The sequence below is a fragment of the Acanthaster planci genome, linkage group LG10, assembly GCF_054643075.1.
Source record: "Acanthaster planci isolate LZ-2023a linkage group LG10, COTS_SCS, whole genome shotgun sequence".
Classification (NCBI taxonomy): Eukaryota; Metazoa; Echinodermata; class Asteroidea; order Valvatida; family Acanthasteridae; genus Acanthaster; species Acanthaster planci.
Genome location: NC_141786.1, coordinates 12463467 through 12474613, shown reverse-complemented (window position 1 = coordinate 12474613; position 11147 = coordinate 12463467). Strand labels below are relative to the sequence as shown.

The 11147-nt window shown below is 40.9% G+C and overlaps 1 long non-coding RNA gene and 1 pseudogene across 1 annotated transcript in view; one reads left to right on the top strand and one right to left on the bottom strand.

Annotated features, from left to right (window-relative positions):
* Positions 1-4833: 4833 nt before the first annotated feature.
* The window catches only part of LOC147797797 (uncharacterized), a 29739-nt gene continuing 23425 nt past the window's right edge, over positions 4834-11147 (bottom strand). Inside the window, exon 2 of the long non-coding RNA XR_015426913.1 lies at positions 4834-6271. This is a non-coding gene — a long non-coding RNA (uncharacterized LOC147797797). The remainder of the gene's footprint in view (positions 6272-11147) is intronic.
* On the top strand, positions 9510-10942 carry LOC147797799 (uncharacterized; annotated as a pseudogene).

The following is an 11147-nucleotide window of genomic DNA, read 5'->3' as shown; positions in this document are numbered from 1 at the left end:
TAATAAATAAATAAATAAAATAAAATAAAATGACGTCCTCATTTCTTTCATGTACTTGTCTCGTTTATATTGAGACGTTAGACACATGCATAAACTTGGATGGGACACGGCCGAAACAAATTCGTGTAAAAAGTTCCAAAGCTAACGTCCCCATCCTTTTTATTTTTTGTAATCATGATTCTCACACGACCATTACTGATGTGTCAATGGAAGGCGCTGTTTAAAAGATGACCAAAATCCACCCGAATGCGCACTGATCAGACAATTTTTGTGTGTGTAACCTTCTAAACGAACTGACGTCGCTTGAAGTATTGTCATAAATTCTCCAATTTTCTGATGACGTCGAGATAACGTCAATTTTTATCCATACGCTTTTATGCCAAAGAAACTTGATACATTAAAAAACAGATTTGCCATATTGCGTTAGTGACATCTATTAATCAAAATTTTTAATCTATAACACATGTGCCTGTCTAGCCATGTACATGTACCAAATTTCAAAACGAAAATTATTTCGAGGGAACGAATGAATATTTCAAGGCAATTAACAAAACTTAACATTTTGCATGTCCCGTTTGGGGCTTCGTAGACTGCGTAATTGAAATGCCGTTGCACATATGCATGTACAATCACATTTTGCATGCTCAAATGCGGGATTTGCAAGCTGACTACGCATGCGCGTCAACATGTCATATGTTGCCAGTCAACGTACGCTGGCGCTATGTGAAATAAATAATACATAGGCCTACATCGGCCACCGTGTTGAATATACTACGCGAATGATAGTACGTACGCGTGGTACGTACAAGTTTAAACTATACCAAGTTTGGAGAGAATCTGACTTAACATTTTCTAGAAAAAGAATGTGAATTTTTTTATGACGTCACATGATATATGATGATGTCATCACACTTATACTTGCCAGCGCACTTGATTTTATTATAGTCTTAGTCTTTGGCAAGTATCGTCATTTCAGGTTTTGATTACTAGAATATTATCTACCTACACACCAAGTTTCATGACAATCGAACTTTGCCTTAAGTGACATATTTGATGACGCCATCATGACGTCACACATTTTTCAAAATTTTGTGCACATGCCCAACAAACCTAATGCAAAAAGAATTTTAAATTTATCAGTTGCGTTAGTGAGATGGCAAAACAGTTCAAAAATCCAAAATTATGTATAAAATTGCATGATGATGTCAGTATAACGTCACCTCAATTTTGATCTACAATCTGTAGATATAGGGCATTGAAATTCTGTGATGACGTTACTTGACCCATGATGACGTCATTATTACGTCACTGATTGGCATACATCTATACTGTCACGTATGCCTGTGGCAACTTTGAACGATGTACGACAACGTTTAATGGCAAAAGTGGCGTGTACAAAACTCACGTACAAAGTTAATAGATGACGAAAAAAGAAAAAAAATCAGAACAAAAAGAAAGGCTTTCCCGCAACTTTGCGGAGAAGCCAATTACGTTCCAGACCAATTATTTGTAAGTTACGATACTCCGTTACTGACTTTCTGTTTTAGGCAATAGTTGTAGGCAAGGACACAAAACTGACTTCTTTTGGTATTTTTCATTAACCAGTTTGGTGTGGGATATATTTTCATATTCATATGTAATTGATGCGAGTAATCTCGCCACCGCGACTCAGCAACATTTTTTTCACGAGGCAGACATTGTGAAACACCTACAGGAGCAAGTTCAACTAAGACATACAGCGCTGAAGACAGCTAATGGCCCAGAAGTGGGAAGAGCATGGAGAAAGCTTTCTGAAGCTTTGCTGGTGCAAGTGGTGGTTTTCAACCGAAAGCGGCCACGTGAGGTCTCTAAGATGACTTTGCAAAATTTGAGTAAAGTCAGTCACAGAGAGGAATCAACTCTGTAGAGTCTTGTGGAGAATTGAAATAGTGGGTTCATTCTTTTGTCTGGCACTCGACACAGGCGATGTTGGTTTTAGTGTGACTTTCATTGTGTACCTGGCAAGCGAGTTTTTTACATTCATCGCACCGACGTCTTGTTTTCCTCTTGTCCCCACGGGGACAAAAGTCACGTGTTCGCTGTGGTGGCACTTGACGGGGTCCTGTGGGTTACTTGGTGGGTACTGGACATTGAATCCGGCCACTTCCATGGCTTTCAGGGTAGTATTGTGCATTTGCTGGGGATGGGCTAGGCAAAACATCAACTGTTCGTCGACCAAGGCCATGAAAATGCTACTGGATGAAGTCATGGCGGGTTGCTTGCTCACCACGCAGATTGGGGTTGAGCTGGAGGTACAGGACGGAGCTGTTGACAACAGCAAAGTTCAGAGTTTGATAAAATACCACAATGGGCAAGCGTTTGGTGATGCAGGCACTGTTGTACAGGGAACACATTTGATCCACTTTGTCCGAGCCGCCCATGGTGATGATGTCTGGTTTCGCATGGAAGTGGGTTTTGTTGCGGCATCATGATGCATGGACGAAAAGAGCAAGACGTTCTTTCTGGGCTTGGGCACAAATGACACCAGTACTCCAAGCTTCCCCTGATCGGTTATATGGTAATCCCGCAGCTGTGCAGCTATGATTCGTTGGATCTGTCACTCGCCCAACAATATTTAAATTTCTTAGGTTTCCTCTTTGAGACTCCTCTGTGATTGATTTACGAGCGATAGCTTCAGTAACATGGGCTCCAGCTAAGCGATCTCTGCCCTTTTCATCGAAATCGGGATAAGCAAGCATTGTCAGTTCTCTGACTGCCTGCCAAAGTTCTCCTATGGTCTCATACGACCCCTGCCGTCGCGACTTAAGTTCCATAAGGGAATTCTCGGCAATTTGACCCGGCCCGAGCTGGGCCTCGAGCAACCCTTACAACTCCTTATACTTGAGTGCTGGTTGTCCGCCTTCATTGTTCCAATTACCAAACGCCTTGTGGGCGATACCCTCCAAAGCTGCAGCCAAAAATACTGCGGCTTGATTATCATACCGACCATTGGCCAATCTGCAGGCCTCAAATTGGCGACAATAATCCTTCCATGGAGTTTTCCCATCGAACCGGTTGGGTGTAATATTGGGCCGGCTTCCCGCCCCATTCAAACCATCTATCCATTTATCCATGTAATTAACTTGTCCACCCTTATCCAGGGGCCATGGGCTTCCATCAATTACTTTGGGCTCTTTGCGTGACCTAGACGCAGGGGCTGCGGTTTTTGCGTGCCAAGGATCGGACCTCCGCATTGTGCCTCCTGGAGGCGTTGTACCATCGGGTCCAGGAGCTGGAACGGGAGTCAACGTGTAGACAACCTGGTCCAACACGCTGCTCGACGTGGTATGGGTAATGGCCCCGAAATATTGAGTCCAAAATAAATTTCCGGATTGTTTGCATCCGGTTGTGCAAACAAACCCAATATAACCTGTGTGTTCCCTGCCTGGGACTTGTTAGATTGCTGCCGCCTCCTTGATAACTCATCAAAGGAACGTCGCAGCTCTATTTCTTGCAGTTTTACCCGCTGCATAATTTTATTCAATTTTATCTCTACATCGTCTGTGTCACCACTACCGTCGGTGCCACCAAATACTTTTGTCTCGCCGTCTGAAGGGGACGGCAAAGTCTCCATGTCACTTGCCTGTTTAGCCATACCAGCAACCTAAAAACAAGCCATAACAACAGCTGATTTACATACATAGACCACAAATACTTAAATGTACAACAGGGCTGACTCTAATGCCTGCAGGTAGCCCAACAGTGGAAGTGCAATTACAAATCAAATTGAATGACACATAACGAATTATTTTCTTTCATACAGAATCTCGTAATGACACGCATTACAGACGAAGAGTACACGCTAGCCAATAGCGCCTCCAGCGGATGTGCAATTGAAGGAAGTTTCCGAGCAAGCTCACTATAAAGGAGGTATTACGGGAATAATATACACCAATACCAATATTTTCTGTTTAATTTTATGCCCTTAAACATCCCACTTCTGACACCAAATGTAGCGGTCGAGCAGGCTCGCTCGGCACCAAAGATTCTTGGCTCTCGCCAACTCACGCTCATTTTAGAATTTTATTTGAAAAAATTACAAAGGCAGTTGAATAAACTTATTATCTGCTATCTTTCAGGTAATTTAATCTCTGGTCACCTATACATGGACCAACAGCAAGCAAGCATCAACGTTAAAATGCTTGGGTAGTCCATCTTCGTCATACAGCACACTATAAAGGTTTCTGGAATGCGACGGTCTTCCGTACAAAATAATGAGGGATATTGGATTATGTATTTATCTGGCTTCAGTGCCTCACATAATTCTCTGATCAACTCTGATAATCACCGCTGCTTTGTTTTACATGGAGAACATCCCCTGGTAAGGGACTTTGACTGGGTGGTGCCCATCGTGGGACTGGAAATGAATGTCGCTAGGTCGTTTCTAAAACTGAGTTGGGATGCTTTTGTCAGCAACATTGCTTACTTCGTTTGAATTGAGCGCAGGAAAGCCAAAAAACTGCAAGAAGGGGAGCAATCACAACAAAACATGGGATTTAGTTCAGATAATGTACTTTTGCCTGACACAGAAACTACTACTGCCATATGTTAGAGAATGCTGTGCTAACGCAACAGTAACTACTGTGCAAGAATACTAGGACTGGTGCAAATCGAATGTTGACCCAAACTACTATTACATCCAGCAGATGGTACTACTTACCTCCATACCCTTGTGCTCTTGTTGGAGCTCGCGCCACAACGATGTTGCAACTATAATGTGCCGGCGCATCAGATTTGAGACCTTGTCAGATCGCCAAAACCACCCAAAATATCAAGATATACTATACCGGGATATGCGTGATCAGGTATTTATCCATTAATTTTAATACAAACTACTATTACAATACAATGTACTTTTTTCAAAGAATTTGTACAGTCATACTCACAAATGCTCATGTGTGTTTAAATCAACATAAGATAACCAGTACTGTTGATGCAGTTTACTCGTTTTCATTGTGACGGCGCCCTCATGCAACCATTATTGGAGCACAGGTTGAATCCCCGAACACACTAACGGACCGCATGTAAATGGAAGCCGTATTTACGTTCTTTTCCCGACGTTTCCCAAAAAACTAAGTCATATTTCTGGAACCCAGCGAATCCCTGTAGAGTTTTGAAGGGTGCAAGGCGTTTTCACGGAGCCTTCTGCGTCTTACAACCTTTGCGTTTTGGAGACTTATGGAGCCCTTTGGAGCATTTTGGAACAAATTGAGCATATTGAGTTTTGACTGAGATTAACCGAATTAAACTAAAGGCTTCTGTCGAGACCCTTGTGACTCTAGCAGCTGTGTTCAAGGAGTTTACTCTTATTCTAGCACTTGCGTTACCTCCTCTTGCGACCAGATTGCAAAGAGTATAGTCCGCGGGCACAGACTGTTATAAGTACGTTTTTTCATTGTGTTACAATTTTATTACAACAAGTGAAGTTTCCAGATTGAGATACATGTACCTGTATGTGAAGTCAGTTCCTTTAAAAGTTTCGTTTGACAAGTCTGTTTCAACACAAGCCTACAGCACTGTTGACTGTACATACATGTTTAATAAAAGTAATCTTACGACAACATATACATACACAATAATATTTTTGACAAATCATCAATTATCCACATTTCATCTAAATGACAGGCACGCAAACTGCGCATGGAAGGTATGTTAAAAGAAACCCATAAGAAGATACACGTCCATAGGCAATGTGGATTCGGGGGAGAGGCACATGAAGGGGATCACATCTTTTTCTGCAACTATCACCCATGAAATGATCAAAGTGGCACACGTTTAAATACAACTTATCAATGTCTCCCACCCTCCCTCTTGCAGGCACTTTTATGTTGACACACATGACGTGTGCCCAAAACGAGCAGTCTTCCTCTTGGCACCCTAACCACGTTGCTGCCAGTTTGTGTGCCTTTCTAAGTAATTTATCTTTCTTGCTATCAAAAGCTACACTACAAACACGACACCTGCTGCTTGACTTTCGTGGCAATCCTACCACTTCTGCTGTCCTGGTGTCCTCTGGTAACAACTTCCTTTCTGTTGGTGTATTGTTGGCCGAAGCTGTAGCTCTAGCTGAGGTTTTGGATGCCCTTGCTCATGCAACAAAACTAGGACCAAACTGTCCCATGAAATGCCGCTTTCTGACTTCTCCAGCAGTAGAAAAGTAGCAGGGTTTTCCCTTCTCTGGGTAAATTTCAATTATCACGGTTGCTCCACATATTGCAGCAAATTCTTCTGCCTGCAGTTAGAAAAAGAATTCAAATCTTTATCCATATAAAAACGTATTTTAAATTATTTCTTTATATCAAAAAAGATACGAGAGAAGACTATGACAGACGCAAACATGAAAGCATCAATGGAACGGTCCAAGAGGCAGTTATCAGCCCAAGTAATCGCCGGAGAAACTGTACGAAGATGGCATTCCCTGATGAAACCAAAGCACAAAAAAATTGCACAAGAGTCTTGATGGCCGGAAGAATATGAACACAGACCTTGTTTCGTTTGTAACAAATGCTGAAAAAAAAGGCATGTAATACATAAAATGTCGTCTGAACGGGAAATTCCAAAGCTGAAGTATATCCTAGTAGTGGGGGGGGTCAGTTTGGTACAATTTGACCTTTGGCCCAGAAAAGGAACAAGGTCATAAATATGCATACGTATAATAATAATATACTAATATGAATAAGAATGAGGAAAAGGTCAAATATTATAGTACAGGTTGACCTTGGTATATGGGATAAAATAGGAATAAGACCCTGCACAGTGTAAACATTTTTGGTACTATTTTACCTTGCTTATGAAATCATAGGACAACATGGTGAAACAGGACTAGTCATATCGTGTGTGATGGCATACTGACTGGCCCACAAGGAGGTCCAAAAGTAATTAGGAAGTAGGAAGCATAATCCCTAAACAAAAGGATTGTGCGTGCCTGTATACAGTACAATGGTCTGTACATAGTGAGTGAGCTGTGTCGGCGGACTATCGTTTTGACGATTTCATTGTGTACGTTTGAAGTGAGCGTTGGTCCACTTAACCTTTGGACACTAAAGGAGAGAGGGTGCCGACGTGCGAACGGTCTTGCGTTTATCTTACTATGGCTACCAAGATTTGATCGATACGGGAGAAGACTTAGTTTTCCCTCGCTGAATTTTTACTCTTTTGAACTAGAGTGTTTACGGTTTTTCCCTGTGAATGTATTTGATTAAGGCTCTGGCAGAATTTTTAAATTCTTTGAACGGATGTTTTACGGTGGTTTAATACCCCGTACATGTATACGTTTTACAAATTCAGTCAGAGCGGAGCGTTACTTATTTATTACTTACTTATTACTCTTTATTGTGGGACTTAAATGTAAAATAAAGAATTATATAAAATTAAGAATTCTTGGGGGCAGCATGACGTCAGTTGGGGATTTTTAACACGTAGCAAAGGAGTAAATTTAGTTGTCGTGCTGTGGAATATTGTGCAGAAGCTCCGGCCAATATCCGACCTGAGAATTATTATTCTATATTCATACCGATAAGTATAACAGAAAACATGTTCAGTGGACTTCACATATTGGTTTCTAGTAGGTTGCTACTGGTACCGTTTTATTTTCCGTCGTTCATCATTGATTTTTTAAAATAATTATCTTATTAATTTTAAGAATTACTACTAGGGTGATTACCGGAAGTTTGTTAACTTTGTATTCAAAGGAATTACATGTACTCATTCTTTTCGGAACCATTTGTCTCTACAGACTGTTATCGTTTAGGCATGCTCCTCTTCGTCATGAATCAGTCTGGCAAATTTTTCAGCATGTTTAGGTAAAACTCTGTTCAAGGCTTTGCTGACGTTCATGCCTTTATCAAGTTTTCCTTCAACATCATCCACAATGTCCTTGTGAGTTTCATTTTCCCGCAAATATAGGTAGCACGACAGGAACTCCTTAGAGTTGTCGAAAAAGTCTTGTTTGACTGCTTAGAGGGTCTTCTGTTTGCCTTCTGCCTGGCCTGATCTTCATCCATGCCTTTGTTGACATATTTTTCATCCATCATCTCCCTATGTGTTTCTCTAGCTTCAGCCAGCCAATCTTGGTAGGCGGCATTGTCTTCGAAATCCGAACTGTCTTCGTCCGAGGTTTTGTCATCGACCTCATCAACAGAATCTGAGCTTTCGTCGGCTTCATTTCATATCCGATTCCTCCTCAAGATATTTCCCATGCGCCTCTCTAGATTAAACTTCCGTCCGAAGCATTTGTGACACTGGTGACAAGCACAGGGCTTGGCTGCATAAATACAATTCACGCAAGACCTTTAGCACTTGGGCACCCTCCCTCCTTTAGTGTCCAAAGGTTGAGTGGACCAACGCTCACTTCCAACGTACACAATGTAATCATTAGCGAGCTTTCGTTTTGCGACGGGAGAAATCTAGTACGGTAATGTGAGCCAAAAATTTTTCTGCGCATGCGCGACATTCTGCAAGTCTCCGTCCTGCTCATATATCTGGGACCGTCGTGAGGGGAAATAACGTTGGGTCCAAAATAGAAGGCCGAGCATTGAGTTATGCATAGTTGTGTGCACGCGAGATGTCAGACACGTGGAAATCGACATACAGCAGTGTTAATGCAGTGCAAGATGGAAACCAACGATACGTTACCGGTAAATGATGTCCTATGTTCAGTTTTTTTTGTTATGAAGAATGAAATGATACCGTGTTCAATGTGTTTGACGCAGACTGGAGAAAGTCGGATTTGTAAGCAGGAGGGAAACTTACTGGGCAAAAACGCATTTAGGCCTATAAAGATCAGTGAATGTATTATGTTTTCCTTCCTCTAAACTGTTCATGAGGTTAGTTGCCTACCCCATGCTATAGTACATTTATTACCGTTAATACCCTAAAAAGGAATGAGGACTAATTTGAAAGCTTTCAATTTTCAAATAGTGGTTGCTAGGCAAGCAATGTTCAAGCTAGATTCTGCATGTTATTTTGGACTAGCTTATTTTATTGTAACATTTTAGTAATATTTTTAGACATTGGTTGTAATTTTCCCCCGATACAACAGGACCAAACAACAACCAGAGCTACAACGGACCCACAACCAGTCAATGATGTTCCACCTAGGAAACACAAGAACATCAGTCGGTAGGTTACCTTTTTTATTTTTCCTGTGTATCATGGATGAACTGCTAAATGCAAGTGACATAACATTACAGCTCATGAATGGTGGTACTGCAGTTTATCTAAATTTCCTTGTGAACTTTAAATATACATTACTTTTCTTTTGAAATCCCAAATGTTTACATGTCAAGGTTAAGAGTCTGATGTAAATTCTCAAGAAAAACACCGGTTCCTGCAGTGTTTTCTATCATCAGTGCCATTAAAATGTATAACTTTTTTGTGACTTTAGCCACAAACATGTTCACTGAATTGTATAATTGTATACACCATTTTCATTGATTTGCTTTCCTTCTTTTGGTGTAATTTCATTCAGCATGGTATGGGACAATCACAAAGACCTCATTCTAATTGGTGAGGTCATACTGGCAAGGCCCTACCTGGTTAAGAAGGGGACCATTGAGAGGGGCAAGGCCTGGAAGGCAGTGGCTGAGGCAATGAAGACTCGTGACTTCAAAGTTGACGGACGAGCAGTTCGCGATCGGATGAGCCATCTCATGGAACGAGTGAAGGACAAAAATAGGGTAGAAAGGGCAGCTAGTGGATTAGCAGTTGAAGAGACAGATGAGGAAAAGAGGATACGGGAGGGCATCGAGGACCTCATACAAGAGGAAGAGGACATCGAGATGGCACCAAATGAGAGAGGAGACGAGGAGAAAAAGAAGGGTGACGGTGCTGAGATGCGGAAACGTGCCTGTGAAACTTATGGGGAAACACAGAAAAGGTAATTAAAAAATTCTATCAATGATTTGCTGTCCAATCGATATACAACACAACTGCACTGTAACATGACTGATTAGCAGTTGTAAACTATTTCATTTTTGATGTTGATAATTAATTGTTGGTTGTCAGTTGGGCAGACTTACTCCTGTTTTCATCCAAACACTCACTGTTAACCTTACCCTGGTATTATTCTTGCTTTTTTGTTTTCTATCTGTGTTGTTAAGGCATCATGGTGAAAACAGTACCACGCCAAGGAGGAGGAACAGTGGGAATGAAACTTTGAGCCTTCTTCAGAAAAAGATAGAGGGAGATCAACAGTTACACAAGGAGGAGATGGAGTACAAGAGAGAGGAGGCAGAAAGAAGGAGGGCAGAAGAGAGAGAAAGGGAGCAGAGATACGAGGCTCTTCAACAGCAGCGAGTTTTACTACAGCAGCAAATGATCCAACAGGAACAGCAACTAATGTAGCAAATACTCCAGCAACAACAAATACAACAGCAAAACCAACAGTAGCAATCCCTCATGCTGGCACTTCTCAATTTTGTGAAGAAGGATTAAATATCATTGATGCTTTGAATGCTTATCACGTCAATTCTCTTCTCTTTGCATCATTTCATTCTAGTGTACAGCAGATGGGCTGTTAACTTGTGAGAAATATATTTCAGGGTAATTTTTCAACAACTAAGGTTTTTTATGTGTGCTAAAAAGTTGACGTTATCAATAGTTAATAGTTAAAAGTATGTGTTACATTTTCTTCTTTCTTATATTTCTTAGTGTGTTAGCTTTCATGTTAATAAAGAAATGTACATGAAGTCATATTTTGTTGAGGCACCAAATATATACTTTTTCACATGCAGCTGATCTTAGATGTTTATAGCAGTCACGTTGCTACTTTGGACCACATCAGAGTTACAAAGCAAATTCAATGAAATATCCCTAAAGTTTGGCAATATTATTTTGCCATCTTTCAGGACATTGGGTGAACAGTCACCAGTGTTCACTCATTTTCAGTGTATTTTTTCTCACATACCGGTAAATCTTTTATGCAATTGATAATTTCCTTGCCTATGTTGACAGTTTTCCACAATGGTTTTTTTTTCACAATTTTCTGATTGAAAGAGTGGATTCATGTTATTTCTAAACTAATTCACATACATGTATTCACCTTTCAGCTGTGAAGGATTTGTGTGCTCATAGAATTGTTTGATGGTCACCTTTATTGATAAATCTGA